This window comes from Vicia villosa, unplaced genomic scaffold, assembly GCF_029867415.1.
Source record: "Vicia villosa cultivar HV-30 ecotype Madison, WI unplaced genomic scaffold, Vvil1.0 ctg.000192F_1_1_3_1, whole genome shotgun sequence".
NCBI classification, from domain to species: domain Eukaryota; kingdom Viridiplantae; phylum Streptophyta; class Magnoliopsida; order Fabales; family Fabaceae; genus Vicia; species Vicia villosa.
In genome coordinates this window covers 164,700-185,144 of record NW_026705062.1, presented here as the reverse complement: position 1 = coordinate 185,144, position 20,445 = coordinate 164,700, and the positions used below count along the sequence as shown (strand labels likewise).

The following is a 20,445-nucleotide window of genomic DNA, read 5'->3' as shown; positions in this document are numbered from 1 at the left end:
ACATTAGTGTGGTTATTAATTTCTCTCTCTTGATAAATTCAAAGGTTAATATTTGTTCCTCTCATCTTTCATTATAAAACGCTCTCACTTGATATATACTCTTTAAAAAAATCTTTATAAAAAAAAGAAAGTGAGTCTTCGATTTTGTTATTATATGCTAGTTTTCAAATTTATATTAGTAAATTACTCCCTTCATTCTCTTTTTTATAAGTAAATTACTCCCTCCATGTCTGTCAAATTGCACATGACATCAAATAATAGTTTGATTCAATCCTTGCATTGAACATTCACAATTAAATAACCCCCTTTCTGCCTAATTCTAGACCGTCACTACAGTGTCATCGTAAATGAGCTTGAGAATGAGAGTCCTTTAATAATCTCGATCAGCGAACATCATTTGATGCAGCCTTCTTTCACTATGCATGACAGACATAGAGACAAAAGTTTTTGCAATTTTAATGCCATTGTCTCCCTTCAAAACATTTCTTAAACGAACTTCAATCTTTTTAATCTTTTAGGAATCATCGATAGTGGTTCCAGAATCGCAATCTTTAACATAAACAAAAGAAGTAATACAGTCATTATGAGTCCAAACTTTAGCTTCAACCGCATCGCATTGATATCAGCAAGTATACAAAAACCACCCATACAAGACCAACTTTATTGATTCCCGATAATTCAAGCGCAGTGAGATCATTCGAGCAACTAGTCCTCACATTGTAAACACTCGCAAGCGACAGTTGCAACACACAATCAAAAACTAATACTGACATCAACATCATTAACAAGCATCACACCTATTCTATATATTTTAAAACACTCGTCGATTAGCTTGTTTCAATTTCGATCAACGACACGGAAAACAGTGCGTTGAATAACCAGAGATTAATGTTGAACTAAATACATTATCCAATTTAGCAAAAGAATTACAAAATCAAAATGAAAATTTGAAAAGGTAAATGGATACTAGGTTACTACCATCCATGAACCATTTTCCATCAGAGGATATATATATGCTTTCTTATTTAAAAGGTTCAGATCAATGAGAATTTGTATTGCATCAAGTAAACTATTAATTTGAACTTTCTAAAATTAAAATGAAAAGCTAATTGATTCCTTATGGAAGTTTCCTTGACTAGAGTAATTGTGGAGCACACAACATTGTCAGTAACAACCCTGTTTCATACACAAATGTCAAACATCGAACAAGATGCGTGAAAATTGGAAACAACAAAAACATTCAAGATGGACAAATTAACGCTAGAACCTAGAAGACGTAAGAACTGGAAAGCAAAAAATAAATAAAAATTGATTAGAAAAGTAAAAAAAATATTTAAAATATTATAGTGAAAATATTAATACTTTTCTATTGTATTCAAATACAGTACAAGAATTTTAACCACAACAACGTACCTAAGCTGTTTTTATTTATTTATTAAACGACTTATAATAAAAAACGGAGGGAGTAAAGAACAATCAATTACTCACCATAAATACTTTTTCTTCTCTATTTTTTTGGAACTCTCTTGCGGCAACTTCATATTTTTTACGCTATGGCCATATTCCACATTCAAAAACGGTTTTCAAATCCGTTATTCTTTCATCTTCATCGACCTCAATCCTTAAACTTTATGGGGCTTCCGATTTCTCCCTCTCCTTTTTTTTTCGCTTTATAGCACCGGTTTAGTCCGGTTCAGGGGAACAACTCTAACATCAAGTGGGTCAAGCCCCCTCCCGATCGCAGTTGCGGGGGATCGAACTGTGGTTCTCCCTCTCCTTTTTCCTTCCCCCTCTTCTTATTCTTCCTGCTCCCTCTTCTTCTTCCTTTCCTCTCCTTCTTTATTGTTCTTATTGAGTATCAGACAGACACGAAAGTGCATTACGGATGGATACTTCAAAACATATGTTTTTTAATTTTGTTTATGTTAATTTTAATAACATTTAACCTAAATTTGTTCTTAATGTATTTGTTTTTTTTTTCACTTTTAAAGTAATAGGAATTACAAATGGGAGAAAAGGGAGTTGGTTTTCTGTCGTGAAGAAAGTTTTCAGTCATGATTTTAGAAAAGGCGAGAATAATTTCATAATTATTACTATAACAATGATTTGTAATTGATTATTACTATATTAGTATTTAAAATAATACAGTATTTGTTTGTTTATTTGAAAAAAAACCAGAAAAGTGAGAAATTAAAGAAAAAAAGTATTCAGAAGGACATAGAAGTGAAATCAGAAAAAATAGTACAAGTTTCTGTTCCTGGGATACAAGTTTCTCTTGCTTTTGCCACTGCTGTCGCGGCGGGGCGGCTGTTGCTGTTGTTCATGCTGCTGCCAAGGTTGTTCGTCTCACGAGTATGTCTCATTACCCTGCAAATACTATGAAAGAATTGGCTGCCATCAAGATTCAGACAGTGTTTCGCGAATATTTGGTATGATCTTCTTGTTTTCGTAAAACTTGATTATGTTGAAGGTGTGCCAGGTGTCTAATGCGCGTGGTTATATTTTATCATACAATATTTTGAAGGGATAAATAACTGTTACCCCTGCCATTAGGTCGAGATTCGATTTTGCACCCTATTAGTTTTTTTGTTAGATTCCCCTCTTATAAAATACAAATTATGTCTGGGCGTGAGGAATCTTCCTACGTAACGTGGCGTTTGGGCGTGAGGAATCTTCCTTAGTAACCGATTACGTTGTTAAAAAATGCAATTTTGGGCTGTTTTTAGTGTCAGTAATCGGTTACTGAGTTTGGGTAATCGGTTACCCTAAGCAAAATGGAAAAAAATAGGAAACTTTGGAAGTTCGTAACTTTTGCGTCGTAAGTCCGTTTCGCGCAAACTTTATATCGTTGGAAAGCTAGCGACGTGTACTTTCTAATAAAATTGGTCCCCAAACCAGAATGTTTGATTTAATCATATTAAACCCCACTTAATGTGTGCATGCTCGGTATGATGACTGACCCCACAAACCAACACTCTCGCATGTTTTCCGGGAAACTTCCCAGAAGGTCACCCATCCCAATACTACTCCAAGTCAAGCACGCTTAACTACGGAGTTCTTATGGAACAGGCTCCCGAAAAGAAGATGCATCTTGTTGGTATAGGTAGTACCCATCAATCCTTATAAGTTTTCCTTCAACCATGCAATCCCATACATGCACAGCATCAGGATCCCTCTCATTCCGATGTGGCGATCACCATTGCCCACTTCGGCCTCAGGTGTTCCATGCGGTGCAACCACCCCTCGCCTTCTTCGGCCTCGGGTATTGCATTCCCACCAGCTTCCGCATGGTTCGTCCTCGAACCACATCGTACTGGGAGAGGTCTGTCTCTGATAGTTATGGTTATTTGAGTATGTGAAGTTTTCTGGATTTGAGTTTGGTTTTGATGTTAATGGTGAAGTTACTGGGTTTTGGAGAAGAAGTAGGAAGAGAACGTAATGAGAGAAAGAAGGATATGAGAAAATTGAAAAAAAGAAAAGTGGGGTTTCACGTTTTTTTTAATTATTATTATTCTTTTACAAATTAAAACAAATAGTAATAATCAGGTGTATTTTATCATATGCCCTAATTAATCTTTTTAATCTAAATTAATCTGATATGTAGATCTCCACTAGTCTACCGTAACTACGAACACGTGCATGCACCAGATCCCAACGGATGCTTATTATTGCACCTGGGCCTAAGCCTACTTATAATCGCACCTCTGGCCTATTTTCTTTCAGTTTCCCTTCTTAAAATACACCTCCTGCATGTTTTGGACCCCAAATATTCTTTTGGGCCAAAAATCTGTTACTAAATATACACTCCTATTTACTAATCTTTAATTAAAATCCACCCCCGGTTTAATCTTGAATGAATTATAAAAATAACAAATTTTTATTTAATAAACTTGGCTTGTTTAGATAATTAATTTATATCCTTTATAATTTTGAATTAACAATAAAAACAATAGTTGGCTTTGTTTAATAAATTTTGTTTAATTACATAACTAATATTTTCTTAATCCCTATTAGTTATGTGGTTTCATTTAATACAAAATCGGAACATATAATTATATAGTTGGATAGTATTTTATATGATAATTAAGTAAGTTTTATTTATAATCAAAATAAATGATGTACTAAGTGTTTTTCCTTTTTTTATTTCTAACCTTTAGTTTAAATAAACTTATTAATATTCTTATAATTTTATACATATATAATTGTATAAATTAATTGAATCAATTCAAATTCTTTGCCTAACATAACACTACAAAATCTAAATATTATTTTCTCAAAAAATAGGATAGTGGATCTATTTTAAAAATCAATCATCAACTACATCTACGATTACACTAATTCCAACTCAGACAAATTTAAAGGAGATTTCTAAAATACTTCGCAATCCCTAAAAAACAAATAACCAACAACTTTAATATGAACTACGGTACTCTGACTTCCTCATTGCACTAGAGGATACATAGGCATAGGGTTTCGAAACCCTAGCGAGTATAACTATAAAAAATACTAACATATCAATAAAACTATTTTTTAGATATAGGTGAACGTACGTTTACCATATCTTCAATTTAAATTTATAAAAACCTAGAAGAGGTCCCCTTGAATACAAGGGAGACGAAGGGTGCCTATCACCTTCCCTCCGTTTAACCGACTCGCGAACTTAGAATCTCTAACTTAGGATAATCCGTTTAAGTCCCTTCCTTTAGGATAAAAATAAATGGTGGCGACTTTTTTCTTAAAATTTTAGGCCGATTGCTACACAAAGTCATCAAATATTTTTTCACGGATATGAAGAACATGAAGTTTTAATTATTATATATATTATATATTAAGGTTCCTAATATGACGTCACATTGGATTTAGGGTTTGGGTTGTGTCAAAAGTTGTCATCATGACAATTTTGGATTTATATTAAATAGACAGATAGATAAATTATTTATATAAATGATATTATTTTTGATAGTGGTAGCTTATTATTTTTAATATATATATATATATATATATATATATATATATATATATATATATATATTTATTGTTAGTAAAGATAATATTATATTTAAAAAATAATTATTTTATATCAAAATTGAAACATTTTTAGTGAAGAATACTAAAATTTTACAATAATAGAAAAAAATATTTAAATAAATTTATGTTTTGACATTACACAATAAATGAACTAATTAAAATTAAAATTTAATATCGCTCACTTTAATATTGTATTTATAAAAAATTATTTATTAAATAAATTAAAAACTTATAATTTTATCAAAGTTTATTTTCATTTTCTTAATATAATATGAAAGTTAATTTGATATAATTTTGTATTCATCCTAATAAGTAGTAAATAATTTATTATATAAGTATTTTTGTTTTCATTTACATTATTTTTGTTGTAAAATTTATTTGTGAATTTTAATCTATATAAAAAAATTTGGCACAATTTTTTTTGCCAAATTTATTTTTATTTGCAAGTTCCTGCCCGACATTTCTACTCGAACCACTGTAATGAACCTTACTGGTAGTAAAGTTGGGCCAGTTCCTGCCCGATAAGAGGTCAAGTGTAGGTCCAACTCAGCAGATGCTCCATTGGGTCTTCTGTCTTATATTTATAAAAATGCAAAGGTTAAATTTTTATTAATTTTAATTTATTAAGTGACTGCAAATTTATAAAATAATTTTTTTAAAAGTTTATAATATTTAACGGTCATAAAAAATATAAAAAGGAGTAAAATATTTTAAAGAGAATTAATTGTGATATTAATTATAAAATATTAATGACATGTGTATTTAACAATTTTTTTGTAAACAAAAGTTATTTGAGACTTACCTTTGAAAGAAATGTAAAATTTTATAAAATCTATAATATAAGAAAATTTGTTCCTATGGAATTTACTATAATACCCTTTTATTATCTTAGTCTAAATTAATAATTTAGGGACAAAAAATATCTTTTTATTTATTTATTTCACTTTACCTTTTTTTCTACTTCCAATAATTTACATTGATCGGTTCAAAACAAACTATTCATTTTTTATTTTTTACAACTTTTTCCAATGTCAAATCCAATTCAAATTTTTTTCTACTTTCCCCCAAAAGATGCAAATTTGCATTCTCTCTTCACCTACCTCTCTCTTCCTCTTTTGCTTTCTTCTCTCTTTTGTTCTCTCTCTCTCTCTCTCTCTCTCTCTCTCTCTCTCTCTCTCTCTCTCTCTCTCTCTCTCTCTCTCTCTCTCTCTCTCTCTCTCTCTCTCTCTCTCTCTCTCTCTCTCTCTCTCTTCCTGCTTCTTTCTTCTTCTTCAAATGCTTCTCTCTTCTTCTTCTTCTTCTTCTTCTTCTTCTTCTTTCTTCCCTCCTATTTTTCTTCAACAAAGAAACCATATTCTAGGAGGATTTACAAAAATCTACAAATCAAAGTTTTTCAATGTTTGTGCTCTTTATTCTTCTTTTGCTTAGATCATCAAAGTTTTTAAGGGTTTGTTTAAGGTTCTGGATATTTTGGATGACATTTCGTATATTTAGGGTTTCAGAGAATTCGATGGTATTTGTTGTTTCTTTATTTTTCTTTTGTCGTCAAAAAAGCATCAACTTGTTTTCGTCAAATGACACATAAACGCATAAACATTTATTTTCGTCAAGTTTGTTCATTCATTTATTCTTTTTATATAAGATGGTTTGCATAGAAGTTTATTTTTGCTCTATTTTACCATGGTTGATGTTCTGAATATGTATAAAACTGGTTTAGTTTAAATTATACTTTGTTTCGTTTTTTTAACTCTTAGATTCAAGACTCATATCAACAGAGTCTCTGGAATGCCTGTTCTTCTTCAAAGTTTTAGACCTGATATTCATCACCATCAGTTGTTTCCGGGAGGTAGCGCAAAAGCGAGGTTTCAGCCGTGACAAGGACAATTATTTGCAGCTGCTTCTGATAAAATTTACTCACTCCAGGTAATTGATTGAGTTGCTCTATATAGCTATCGTGATGTTTTTCACTTCAATTTTTTTTGTTGATTTTGTAATTAAATCATTTTTCATTGTAGGGTCGCCGTGAACCGATAAACAATATTTGTTGGGATGCTACTGGAGATATATTGACATCCATTAGTCCAAATTTGGTGCAGATCTGAAATTTGACATATGGAAATTACATTCAGAAGGTCAGCTCTTCTGGAAACCTGTTTTATCCCAGTGTTTTCATCCAAAGAGTGCAGTCCATAGAATTGTGGAACATGGCAGAGAAGGGCATGACAATTTCTGCTCATATGAGTCACCACAATGCCGTAAAGTTGTGGAAATAAATATCACACATTTTATGATCTAATATTTCTTTTTCTCCTATAAACATATTAATCCTTAACCTTTTGATTCTTTTATAAGCATCTTGGTCCTGATACTTTTGATAACATTGATACTTACTCTATTGCACTTTGTTTTGTCTTACTTCAATCTAGCACCTGTTATTTCTGTGCATTTAACTATGCATTTAATTTGTGAAAACATGGAAACGTGTTCTTTAATATAGCAATGATGTGCTGTATATTGCAGGTGCCTATGCCCTATGCATGTTGGTTCTGTTCATTATGTTGTCAGAGCTTGATCGATATTTGCAATTGAAGGTTGATAAATTAAAGCTTGTATTCACTAGAAAATCTTGCACTGACATCGGTTTGTGAGCCTGCTCTGGAGATTGTTAGTGTTGGTAATTCCTAACATGTAAACTATATCTCTTACTTGGATATCTCATTTTTGTTAGAATTATGGAAAGAACTCAAAAAACAAAAAAAAAACTCATACTGATCCAACAATTTCATCTCTTGGTTCAAATCTTGAGGTAATTAATATGAGGCCCTTTGAAGCTTTGATCATAGTTTGGGTTGTTTAACTTTTAAGTTACTAATTGATATACAAGGGTTTTGTTATATCTCTTAAGATTTACTGTTCAATCTCACATTATAGTTTACAAGACATGATCTGTATGTCTTGCCTTCGTTGCTAACATAGACACGACTGATGCAACAGGTATCTTCAATGGTCTATGAGCTTCTTACCAGATATTGCAAGAGTGTTGTTCTAAATACTGCAAAAGTTTGTCTCATCAACCTCCAATAAATATATATAGTTTAATTTACTAGACTGAGTTTTAATCTTCATATGATTAATCGATCTATCTGTGATACCTTATCTTCTATTTATTGTTTTCAAAATAAGTAGCATTAATTGACACGCTCATAAAATCTACCATAAAAAGCAACTTGTATCATTAGCTACAGCAGTTTGTGTTAACTAAGTTAACCAAAATACACACTGTACATATGCACATTATCATATATGAAATTTCACTATCAACTTGTTTATATTATAGACTGCTTTGTAACTAGTAGAACACCCGTGCGGAAGTAGAACACCCGTGCTTCCGCACGGGTAAATCAAATCTTAAGATGAAAATGTATTACAGACATAAAAAATGAAGTTTAAAAATTCGAATGAGAAATGTTAATTTAATATTTACAAAACATAATATAGATGAAATGTAAAAAAAAAAGAACATGGAAATGAAATAATCATTCATATCTTAGGTCATTCGATAAGACTGAGTTATTGATGATATACAATTGTTATTATAAATACTAATTGAAAATATTTAAAAAGAAATATTTATCAAATCAACAACATGATAAATTTAATATCTCTAATAATTATAAATATTTATAAATATGACTAATAACTAAAAATATTTACAAATATACTGATAACTATAAATATATACCAATAATTTATTGATTAAAATAAAATAAAAAAGCTTGTGGTGATAATAACCCGTATTTTATTTCAATAATAAAATTCATAAGAGTTGTTAAAATTTATAAATAATATTCTCATTCTTTCCTTAGAATTGTGAAGTTAATATTATAAAAACTTATTTGGTGAGGTGTTTGAAAACTTATTTTATTATAAAATTTTAAAACTTCTTGTATTTTTTTTCATCATTCTATAGATGTTCACATTCTAGATGAATGATAAAATATATTATACCGATAAATTTTTTTTCAAAAGTAAATACTAATTTTGTTTCTGTTTTTCATATTTTCTTTCAATATATTAATGATAAAATTCATATCTCAATAAGTTTAAAAAAATAATATTATATTAAAAGAAAAATAAAAGAGTACACAGTGCTAAAGAGTTGAGTAATTACAAATGAGACAACACGTTTTAATCATGACCATGTTTGATCATCACATGTTAAACCCCTCTTGAACAATTTTTATACTCTGAACATCAGAATCATATATCATCCCATTTTTTCAATCAATTAGGAGAACCATCTTTGCCCAAATCCATTTTCCATCATACCTTGATGTAACCAGTAACCATAAACCTTAATTGTAATGTCCCTTGTATCTTCACATATGAAAATTTATATCATGTTTCTTTTAATTTTTTCAACTTGTGCTTCTCTTAATTATTTCATCTCAAGACAATAATATTAAATTAAACACGGTCACTTCAATAAAATAGGTATTGTTGTGATAGTGTCTCGTATAAAAATTTATATCATGTTTCTCTTAATTTTTTCAACTCATACTTCTCTTAATTATTTCATCTCAAAGACAATAAAATATTAAATTAAACATGGTTTGTCTCAATAAATTAGGTATTGTTGTGATAGTGTCCCGTGTGAAAGTTTATATCATGATGAACATTAATCACCTAGAAAAAGAAGAAAAAAAAGCCTCTTAAATTATGTTCATTAGGAGGAAGATAAAGCAAAATAGTGATTCGATTTACTCATGAGTTTTTTCAATGAAACATTGACATAAAATTGATTTTGCTTAAGTAATGAAATGATAGACATGGATCAAATAGTGTGGCAGCTTTGACCATTAAACATGTATCAAATTGTGTATCAAAAATACACTGAAGAAAAATAGTAACTCCACATAAATTAATGAATCTACATCTTATACAAAAGTGAAAATTTCCATCAAACCCACCTGATAATTGAGTAGTCTTTAGACCACTCATAAAACAAACACCAGCTAGCAGATCCACTACAAAACCTAAAGCACACAGCTAGGGGCATCAATCATCAACAGCAAAATTAAGGCTTTAGGCACACACCTCGGTCAATTGTTTGGCAATATATCAAACACTTAGACAATATTACACACACATAAGTTTATCATATACACAACATTACAAATAAAAAGCTCAGTTAAATGTATCAGTGTATGCATGGGAAACACACACGTACACACATAAATACTCAAAGCTAGAAGAAATAAGAAGTTTGTTCCATACACAATAGCAGAAACTGCACGGCGATAACGTTCCCACATAAATACTCAGTTTGATTGTAACATTGCCTTTTGTTCCTCATATTGAATCCCACCTGGAATCAGAAAACAAATAGAAAATTAAGAAGAAACTTCCTCTGTACTATTGATTAAAATGACAGGGTCAATATGTACTTCTAGTGAAAATCCCCTTATAAGGGGCAGAACTACTTATAAGGGGCATTTCATCGAACACTCTATAAGCAAGATTGAAAGCGAAATTTTCTTCTCCTCGTCACTTAACATGTGAGTAATCCTCCAATTCAATAAAAATATGGTTTACAAATATGCATACCTATTTAACATTGTTAAATCAATCTTCTTGAAAAAATTCTCAAACTTGGTCTGCAGCATCACAACACACTTACCATCACCAGTGTCCTAGATACCTCGGATTTTTATATACCTTGACACTATTTGTAAACCAAAAGAGGTGGTGGCTCTGAATCTGCTGGCTTGATCCAGTTGGGAAAGAGTCCATAAACTCTATTCTAACCTTCCAAAATAAAAAAACAAAGCATATTAGTCATCTGCTAGGGATGAACATCCTTAAGAGTGGAACTCTAATACTTATTATATTAACACTATATCAGCAACATCCACCTAATCAGTAAACATAATTTCAACACTTGATATAAGAGGACATAACATCCCCGTGTTACACATCAATACATACCACATGTACCAGAAGTGAAGAAAATGAGAATTGGAACAGAGATATGTACCAGAGCATCATACAAACACAGATGGACAAACCTGTTCACCGTTGAAATACAGATAAAGATAATGAATAATGCAGGTTTACAACAACAATCCTACTTCTAAAGCATACAGTTGATAACTGCAAGCAATAAATATGAATAAGAAAAGCATTAGGCATAAAAAAAATTGCCAATACGACATTTGATGTCACACGTTGGATAGAAGCTAAGTATAGTTGCTTCTAAAAAACACGGTGAAAATGCTTTTGAACGTACGATAGCGGCAATTATTCGGGTATCCAAACAGAGGCTATTGGCACATGATTCATGATTGAAGGGTTATAATTATAGCACTGCAGTGTGATTTCATGATTGGCCATGATTTTATGATAAATGATTCTCTTTGTTCTCTTCTTATTTCTTCATTTCTTCTTATCCTGCCACTTGATAATCTAACATAGTCCTAAAAAACATCCTCTCATTTGTTGGATCACATGACAAAAATAAGACAGTTACATTAGCAAGACATTTTTTTTATATACAATCAATATAATCAAAACTGGATTAGCTAAGCATTTTCTGGCGTACATTTAACAAAGAGAATCCAACCTTAGTTACATAAGTATTTAGTGTCAAAATGAACTGTGAGAAACTATATTCAAATGCAATCAAGAACATGAATGAAAGCTAGAAATGTAAATTAGAGATGAAAGCTAGAAATGTCTCTGTAAGCTAAGCAACATTCGTAACGACAAAAGAGTACTTGGAAGCTCGACATGCAACTTCATGTGGAATATTGATGTACTGTGAATTGAAGACACTCATCACACAAAATATTATTACATTATAAACAAAAACAATAAAATGTTAAATCAGAATTGAAAAAATGTGTCAGCATTAAACTGTAAAGTCGAAACAGAAACATTAGAACAACAATATTTAACCATACTATGCAACCATTAGACTCTCAATAAAATGTTAAATAAGATTTTCAAAAATGTGAAACATTCTAACACAAATGATCCAAACTTGGTGATGAACATTCAACAAATGTTAAGGTTCCAGAACTGCACATTAACATTTAGGAGATGAATATACCGGTTATCCAAACAGAGGCTAAAATGCTTTTGAACGTACGACAGCGGCAACAAAAACATAGGACTTCCATCCTTAATCACATTTGGGCCAATATCTTTCCCTCCTTTAACCAGTATATGACTTCCATCTTCTATAAAATCTTTCTGCAAACAAAAACATACACAGAATCCTTAATTTCTCAAAAAAAAAAACAATAGCCAAAAAGAAAAGCATAAAATCGTAAAATGATTTTCCAATTCTTCTTATATGGATGTTAACATAAAAGCATAAAATCAGAAGCTTGGCTAAAACAAAAAAACGAAAGAAAAAAGAAAGCCAGTAGCCAAACCTGTTAACTCTCTTTCTTCTTCACCCGCTTTCTCGTTGTATCATTTTCCAAGATTTAAATCTGTAAGATTCACACAAATTAATATTTTCGATCTTTAACTTTAACATAAACTTAAAAATACAGAAACTTTAACATATAGAATTATTAACATATGTTGATGAAGAAGATGAAATCGAAAGTATAGTTTCAAAGCGGCAACTGCAAAAAGAAATCGAAAATGGAAGGAAAATATATAGAATGAACAGAGAAAACTGAGAGAGAAAGCGAGAGATGGATCTGTAATTGAAGAAACGAAAGAGAGAAAATGGGGGGAGAGGGGAAAGCGAGAGATGGGTCTGAAAGAAGAGTCTGATATTGTTGAAGAAAGAACATGAAGAAGGTGGTGAAAGCGGCGGCTGTGCTAGGGTTTATGGGGAAAAGGGAGAGAAGAGAGAAATGGGTGTATGTCTTTGCCAATGAAAATCAGTAGGATAAGTACAAAAGTAAGGTTTCTATCCAATGAGAATTCACCAATTGGCAGTTTGTATTATTGAATTTGTTAATTACTTTGTAGTCCTTTTGATAGACTAAAGAAAATTTAGTAGAAGGTTAATTTAGTCACTTTGGTCAATCTTTAAGTATTGGGTAGATAGTAGAAGTAGATAGTAGAGTAGATATCAATTGAGTTTTTCTTTTGATTAAATCAGCCTCCAAATTTGGCATGAGAATCCAAGATAAACTGTCTGTGAAATTGTTAGTAGTGACATAAAACAAAGTTCAACTTCTCTTTGTTTTCACTTTTTTGACTTCTTGGTTATTGATTAAGGGAATCAATTACAAGTTGTCTTATGATTTAATAATTCTTTATAATAATAATAATAATAATAATAATAGTAAAATTTTATGTTGCTAAGTAGTCTTTGCTCATTCTCATTTGTGTTATGCAGCACCAATTGTATGTAGCATGGTATACTGTACTGCAAATCTCTAGAATTATAGAAGTGTATATCGCCTATTGGAGCCTCATCAATGTAATATAAACTAAATTCGTCTTATGAATCTATTAGGTGTTAGTTCGGTAGTAAAATTGTCATTAGTATCACTTTAATTAGTAATATCGTTGTTAAACTATTTTTTAGTAGATAATAGATTTAAGTGTTTCACGAGAGATTTAGTTGTAAGAGTAAGCATCACACTCCTGGTTCTTTTGTAAGTTTCCTCCAAAAAAGTTCTTTGACTTCACATGTACGGAAAATATATGATTGATTAAAATACAATAAATATATAATTTGTTTTAATAATTTATGTATCGTATTTATTTGATAAATATTTTATCCTAAATGCAATTTATGACACAACAAAAATAAAATTATTGATCCAAATATTAAAAAAGTAAACATTAATATATTAATACACTAAATATTTTATTATCAATTTTAATATTTACATTTTACAAAAATTCAAGTTGCATATTCTAAGTGATTATTTAAATAGTGTTATTCATAAAACATTGATATATTATTTATTTCAATAATTTAAATAATGAATCTTTAATTAATTTATCTAAAATTTCAAACATGTATTGAAAAATAGTTTTTACTGGTCAATTATAAATCTTAAACAAATAATTATTGTAATAAATTTTACACAAATTAAAAATGTTTTTTATTCGTCAAATATTCAAAAACGGAAAATGTGTGTTATTAAACAAATATTTATTAACACGAAAAAAATATGTACTGTTGATATAAATATTGTATAAACGAAAAAAAAAATTATTGTTCATATAAATATTTTTATAAAACGAAAAATATATATTATTGATACAAATATTTTTATAAACGTAAAAAATTGTATTGTTGATACAAATATATTTATAAAAGGAAAAAATTGTATTGTTGATACAACTATTTTTATAATCGGAAAAAAAATATATTGTTGATACGAATATTTTGTCAAATTTGAAAACGAGTATTGTTGAAACAAATATTTTATTTTTAACAGTACAAGTTTAATGTTGATAAAAAATTGTTGGCTTAAATGCACATTTGGTCCCTGTAAGTTAGCGAATTTTTTATTTTCGTCCCTGTAAGTTTTTTTTGTTGGTATGAGTCTCTATATCTTACATTTTGCTTGTGGTTTAGTCCCTCCCTAAAGCCAAAATCCGCAGGAAAATCTGGAGTTTTTCCTGCGAATTTTTTTGCGGATTTTAATTTTAGGGACTAAAACAAACGCGAAAGTGAAATATAGGGACTCAGACCCAGAAATAAAAACTTACAGGGACGAAAATGAAAAACTCGCTAACTTACAGGGACCAAAGGTGCATTTAAGCCAAAATTGTATAACTAAAAATAAGTGTATCGTTGATACAAACATTTTTATAAATGAGAAAAAAATATTATTGATATTTTTTTTTATAAACAACAATTTATATTTGTTAAAAAATGCGCGTACCCGACCAGAACCCGTGCGTACGCACGGGTTTTTTTACTAGTATTTAAAAAATTGGAAAGTTTGACTTAAATTGAGAAGCTTTGTAAGAATGCCACATAAGTATCAAATTATATGAGAATGCCACATCAGCAGAGTTTTGTATAGGGTTGTCATCATGACAACATTTGATTTATATTAAGTATTTCACAAAGAGCAATGAGTGGACAAGTGTTATCTCTTATTCATATTTTCATGTTCAAAAATAGTATCTTTATTGTATGAATTTTAAAGATTAATAAATGTTTCACGTTATCTTGGAAGAGTTTATTCAATAAAAAAAGTTTGTATTACATTGGAAGTGGTCAAAATCCTTAAAAAAACAATTGATCTCTATTATTGGGGTCAAAATCCTTAAGAACAAGCAATATATGGTATTGGTAAAAGTGTATTTACTTTTGTTTTACGAAGATAACTTAATTCCATGTTTTAGAATGGGAGAAGATAACTTAATTCCATGTTTCAGAATAGGAGACTGTGACTATTAATGTGAAACTAATTAACTGCCTTTTTCAGTTACTTTTTTTATGAAGATAACTTAATTACATATTTCAGAACTAGTTAGAGACCCGTGTTGTCGCATGGGTGCATTATTTGTGGTGTAGTATGTTTTAAACGATACGAAAAATGTGAAATAAAGAAATTTGACCAAATTGCATATATAAAATGGAAATTTATCATTTAAAAAAATATTACTAATAAGATATTAATAGTATGAAAAATAGGTTCTAAGTAAAAATAAATGTAATAATTTGATACTGACCTATAAGATAAAAAATTAGTTGTTTGAATGACTTAGTATTATTTAATTTGATAAAATATATTTTTAATAATAAACAAAAAATATGACTAAAAATTAATGATAATAAAAAAAAAAACATCATTAAAAATATTGAATTAATATATTTTTAAAAAGTGATTATAAAGGATTGTTCATTAAAATAGTAATTATAAAAGATTGTTCAAATGGTTACATATAATATAATATAATATAAAACTAATTAAAATCCAATATGTCTTATGCTATGTGAGAACTATAATACATGCTCAGAAAAATTATAATGAGCCTAGAAAGGTAAAATACAAAATTTCCTAGATGTAATACCTGTCAAGTTGACATCTACTCATCAAATATTTGGTAGAATCTAGGCAATTGAAAGATCTTCTACTATGACATGCAAAACAAAATAGTAGATGGATTGACTTTGATAAAAGAACTTTATTATACATCTCTCGTATCAAGTCCACGCTTTATCTTATGCCTCAAACAATTTCCCATGTTTCCATCCAATCATGCAGCAAAGTAAAATTTCAATATTGAGTAACCTAAAAGGACCATGAATGAAAAACAGAATTACAACTAAAAGTTATAGATACAATAGGTGGGGTGCCAGCCATGGGAAGTTTCTAGCGCAGTACAATTTTGGAAACTGGTCCATTTACTAAAGATAAAAATTCTGAATCAAGAATAGGTATGATATTACATGAGATTATTCCCTTAACAATTCAAGATCTAATCATTCAAAACATTTTAGTGAGATTATTAATACTAAATGTGTTTTCCTTTTAAGTCTACTTAAAACATTGTAGTGGGATTATTAATATCAATGTCTTTCTTGAATACTCACTGCACGCAACCAGATAGTAGTTTTCTATTATAAGAAAAGATTATTTTAGATGATAGCAGCAACCTTTAACAAACTTGGATATAAAGTAAGAGCAAGTTGAGCATGACACATTAATTGAAACTACTGCATTTGCAATTGATGCATTTGGAATTGTTGTTCTTTCGCTTTAATCTGCTGAGTCTACAATTCAGAAATGAGTATATAATTATCAATGACTACTCTATTTAATGAGATAAAAACAATATTATTTAAGGGAAGGATAACTATTAAGTGAAGGCTCATGAATTTTTTTTGTATCTAGCATCATTAAAACCAAATGAAGAGAAGAGAGGTACCTCTAAATATGCTGCAACAGTTTCAGAATGTTTCTCATTTGTCCTTGCAATAAAAATATCCCAGAATACAGACGACCACTAAAAAGTAGATTCGTGAAACCTCTTATGCTTTAAATTTAAAAGACCTGTCAAAAGTAGTGAAAATGGGTTAATCCTTTAAAAGACCGGTCAAAAGTAGTGAAAATGGGTTAATCCAAAAACATACCTACAAACTCCAACCATTCAAAATATGTAACCAAGTTGTATATGTAAAATGACATTGAAAAAAAATTGTTCACATATTTCCTCAATTATCCGCATAAGAGTCATCTAAAATATCATTTTTATAGAAAAATTAGCCTCACTAATAATAGGACAACGCGTTAAAGAAACCAAGACCGCATAAAATATGGTCGGTTAGTTCTTTAGTAAGAAGCAGTCATCAAGTGTTCCAGTATGTTTTGCCCAAAGTGACATCTTATATCCATGGATCTACAATACCCAAAGTAATTCAGTCATATTATAACATACAATGATGGAGTCAAACATATATGTAGAAAAACAAAAATCAAAGAGACACCAATGAAAACTGTAAGGCCAAATCATTAAGAATCTTTAGACCAAATACATAACATGATTTTATGGCATGGCAGTGATCTACTCCCTAACTTGTTGACATTGGAATTTAATGGAAAATTCAAACAAATGTTTTTACACGACTAATATATATTTAATCATGTTTCACAACTTCATCTTTTCTGCTTGAGTGCCACAAGTGAAACATGAAATTGGTTGTGTCGCAAAGAAGACAAATATTAATAGCCACTGATGTAAAAAGTATTCTTACTTGTCCAAGTATATAGGAAGTATATTTTTTCAACAAAAGGAAGTATATTTAAAGGCCTATCTCATATCAACTATGTCACAGATTCTATCTCATATCATAAAGATTATTTTATGAACATCTCCTTTTTGTAATACAGAGTATTGAAATGCAGCAATAAGGTTGATAGTGAAATTGAATCAAATACTCCATCAACACGGATGAGCTCGTTAGCAACTTTAGAATTGTGAAAATTCTGCTATATCATCAACATTGACCATCAAACATAAAATTCAGCTATATTAATATGAAAATTTAGTGGATACGAAGCATAGAGATTTCACGCAAACAAATATATTGTCACTAAGTCACAGATATTGTAAGCATAACTTTGCTGTATGGAAAACATATATATTATAAGGAAACACACTTATCTTTGGGTGGAGGCATCGTCCTCACGATTCATCTCCGACGTAATTGAGATAGCAAGCATGATTACAAGGGCTCATCCTCAGTGTCATAAAGTCATTTAGGCTGTAATTTTTAACGGCGGGGACGGTATCGTGACTCTTATCTCGGCTTGCTTTATATGGCTACCAAACAATCCATAAAGGCCTGACATATAAATTGCTTTAGAAGCTACAAATAATGTGAATACCGACATATCCATGACTTGATCTTCCAACTCTACAAATCAAAATGTAAGAACGACTTACATGAAAACAAACAATATAGTTAGTGTGGAAAAACAGCAAAACCGTCAATATTAGATTATACTAACCTATCAACATAAGCATCACCATACTATGAAACACTGCCCCATAATCATATTCCATCCAAGCTGTTGATTGAAATTGTTCTGTAATACGTTTTATGAAATAATGGAACACTTCTATAATTTTAACATTTTGCAGTGCCAACCAAACTAAATTTCATGGATAGTGTCATTGATAACGCGTATATACTTTGAATTACTATTAGTTAATATAAAGATGATAACGCACATAACTTACAATCATGGTAGTCCATGCAATTACATCGCGACATTTCAATTAATCAAATATCTCTCTTGCCGGATTTACATCGCGATATTTCAATGACAGTAACCTGAAATGATGGAATTCCACAACACAATATCTCGATCAGTCATTTGATCAAAGAGCGCAAGAGCAGTGTCAAGTCGACCAAAAAACTGCATATACATTGAAATCATAATATTCCGAGTTGATTTATCTCTTAGCCTCATACGATCAAAAACAACCTTCGCCATTACCGAATCACCCGACTTAGTATACATGTTAAGCGATGAATTTGCAACAGGAACCACACCAGTCAACCCGAGTTTTACAACAAAAGATGGTTTGATAAAAATGATGGCTTGCTAAAAGCATGCTAATTTTAATCTATTTTCATGCGATAAAAGTTGCCTACTAATTAGTAAAAGTTGCAATAGTAACCTCATACACCATAAATCATTTTCATTAGTTTGAAAAATGCATAAATAAATACACAAATCTGTAGCAAAAGATGAATCATAGTCAAAAGATTCATCGAGAAAAGACTTGTAAGACTAACTAATTGAATCATTAATTGTTTCATTACACTTTTCATACCTCTTTTTCTATTAATAGACCGAACAAAACATATAAGAATTGTCATCAACAGAAACAAAACAAAATCAGAATTAAGAAATACTAACTTTATTGCTCCACTAAGTCCAAATGGGATCATCCAAATAGCCACTTGTAGTTTAGAATAGAAAGAAAATTGAAAGGAAACTGGATAGTCTTGGGCAGAAACCTAAAACAAAACTATAAGAAATAATGAAATCAAATGGTTAAAAAATGTGCAAATCTGAAAGGTAAATGTAGATTCATGAAATCAAATAATGAAACAAAAAGGTAACCTTGATGAAGATATAGTTCATGAAACCAGAACAATATAGGTGCAAATATGAAGTCATGCTACAACCAAAGCTCAGACCGACAAATACATATGTTGAATCGCATCAGCAATCGCTTCTCCATCCTCAAAACTCACAGATCCAAAATCTTGCAAGAATTTGGCTACCATCCGCTGTTTAAGTTCCCGTGAACATCTTCAACTGCCATTGTCTTCTGCAATTGCGTGATTTGCATAGCTATGAAATATGAAATGTAAAAAATGAAGAACAAAACCATAAGGCAAAAAGATAAAGGTGAAGTGAACAAAACACAAGAACACGAAAATGGAAATCATGTGATATTGGTTTAAACATACCATCGTCTCAGTGGTATGAGGCACCGAGGAGAATGAGGAACCCGCTAGGGTTTGTAAGGAGAATAGAAAGGGGATTGCAGGATGTAGATCTGAGGAAAATCGATTAGAGAGAATGGAGAGGCGGATGTTTTAGGGTTTCTGTGAAAAGAAAGAGGGGAGAAGACGATAGAGAGAGAAAAGTGATTTGGGAGGAGGGAAAGGTGATTTTAATTTGACCAATGGGAAGTAAGCATTTGGCATGGAATGGGACATCATAGTACATAATATTTATTAAGTTACAAAAAGATTGGATGTAGCATGAGTAAATGAATTTGTAATGTATAGGGATGAAAGGGCTTAACGGGTAGAATGTGTATAAATAGTAAGAAAAATGTTTAATTAGAATGTTATGATTTTGCCCTTTTGTTAGTGTAAATTAATTTTGATGAAAGGGCAAAATAGAGAGATTGGTCAATTTAATAACTGTTCCACGTTATCTTGGAAGA

General features: G+C 30.3%; 1 pseudogene; it reads right to left on the bottom strand.

Moving 5' to 3' along the window:
• Nucleotides 1-204: 204 nt before the first annotated feature.
• LOC131625188 (ACT domain-containing protein ACR8-like) lies at nt 205-18,971 on the bottom strand (annotated as a pseudogene).
• Between the last annotated feature and the right edge of the window lie 1,474 nt (nt 18,972-20,445).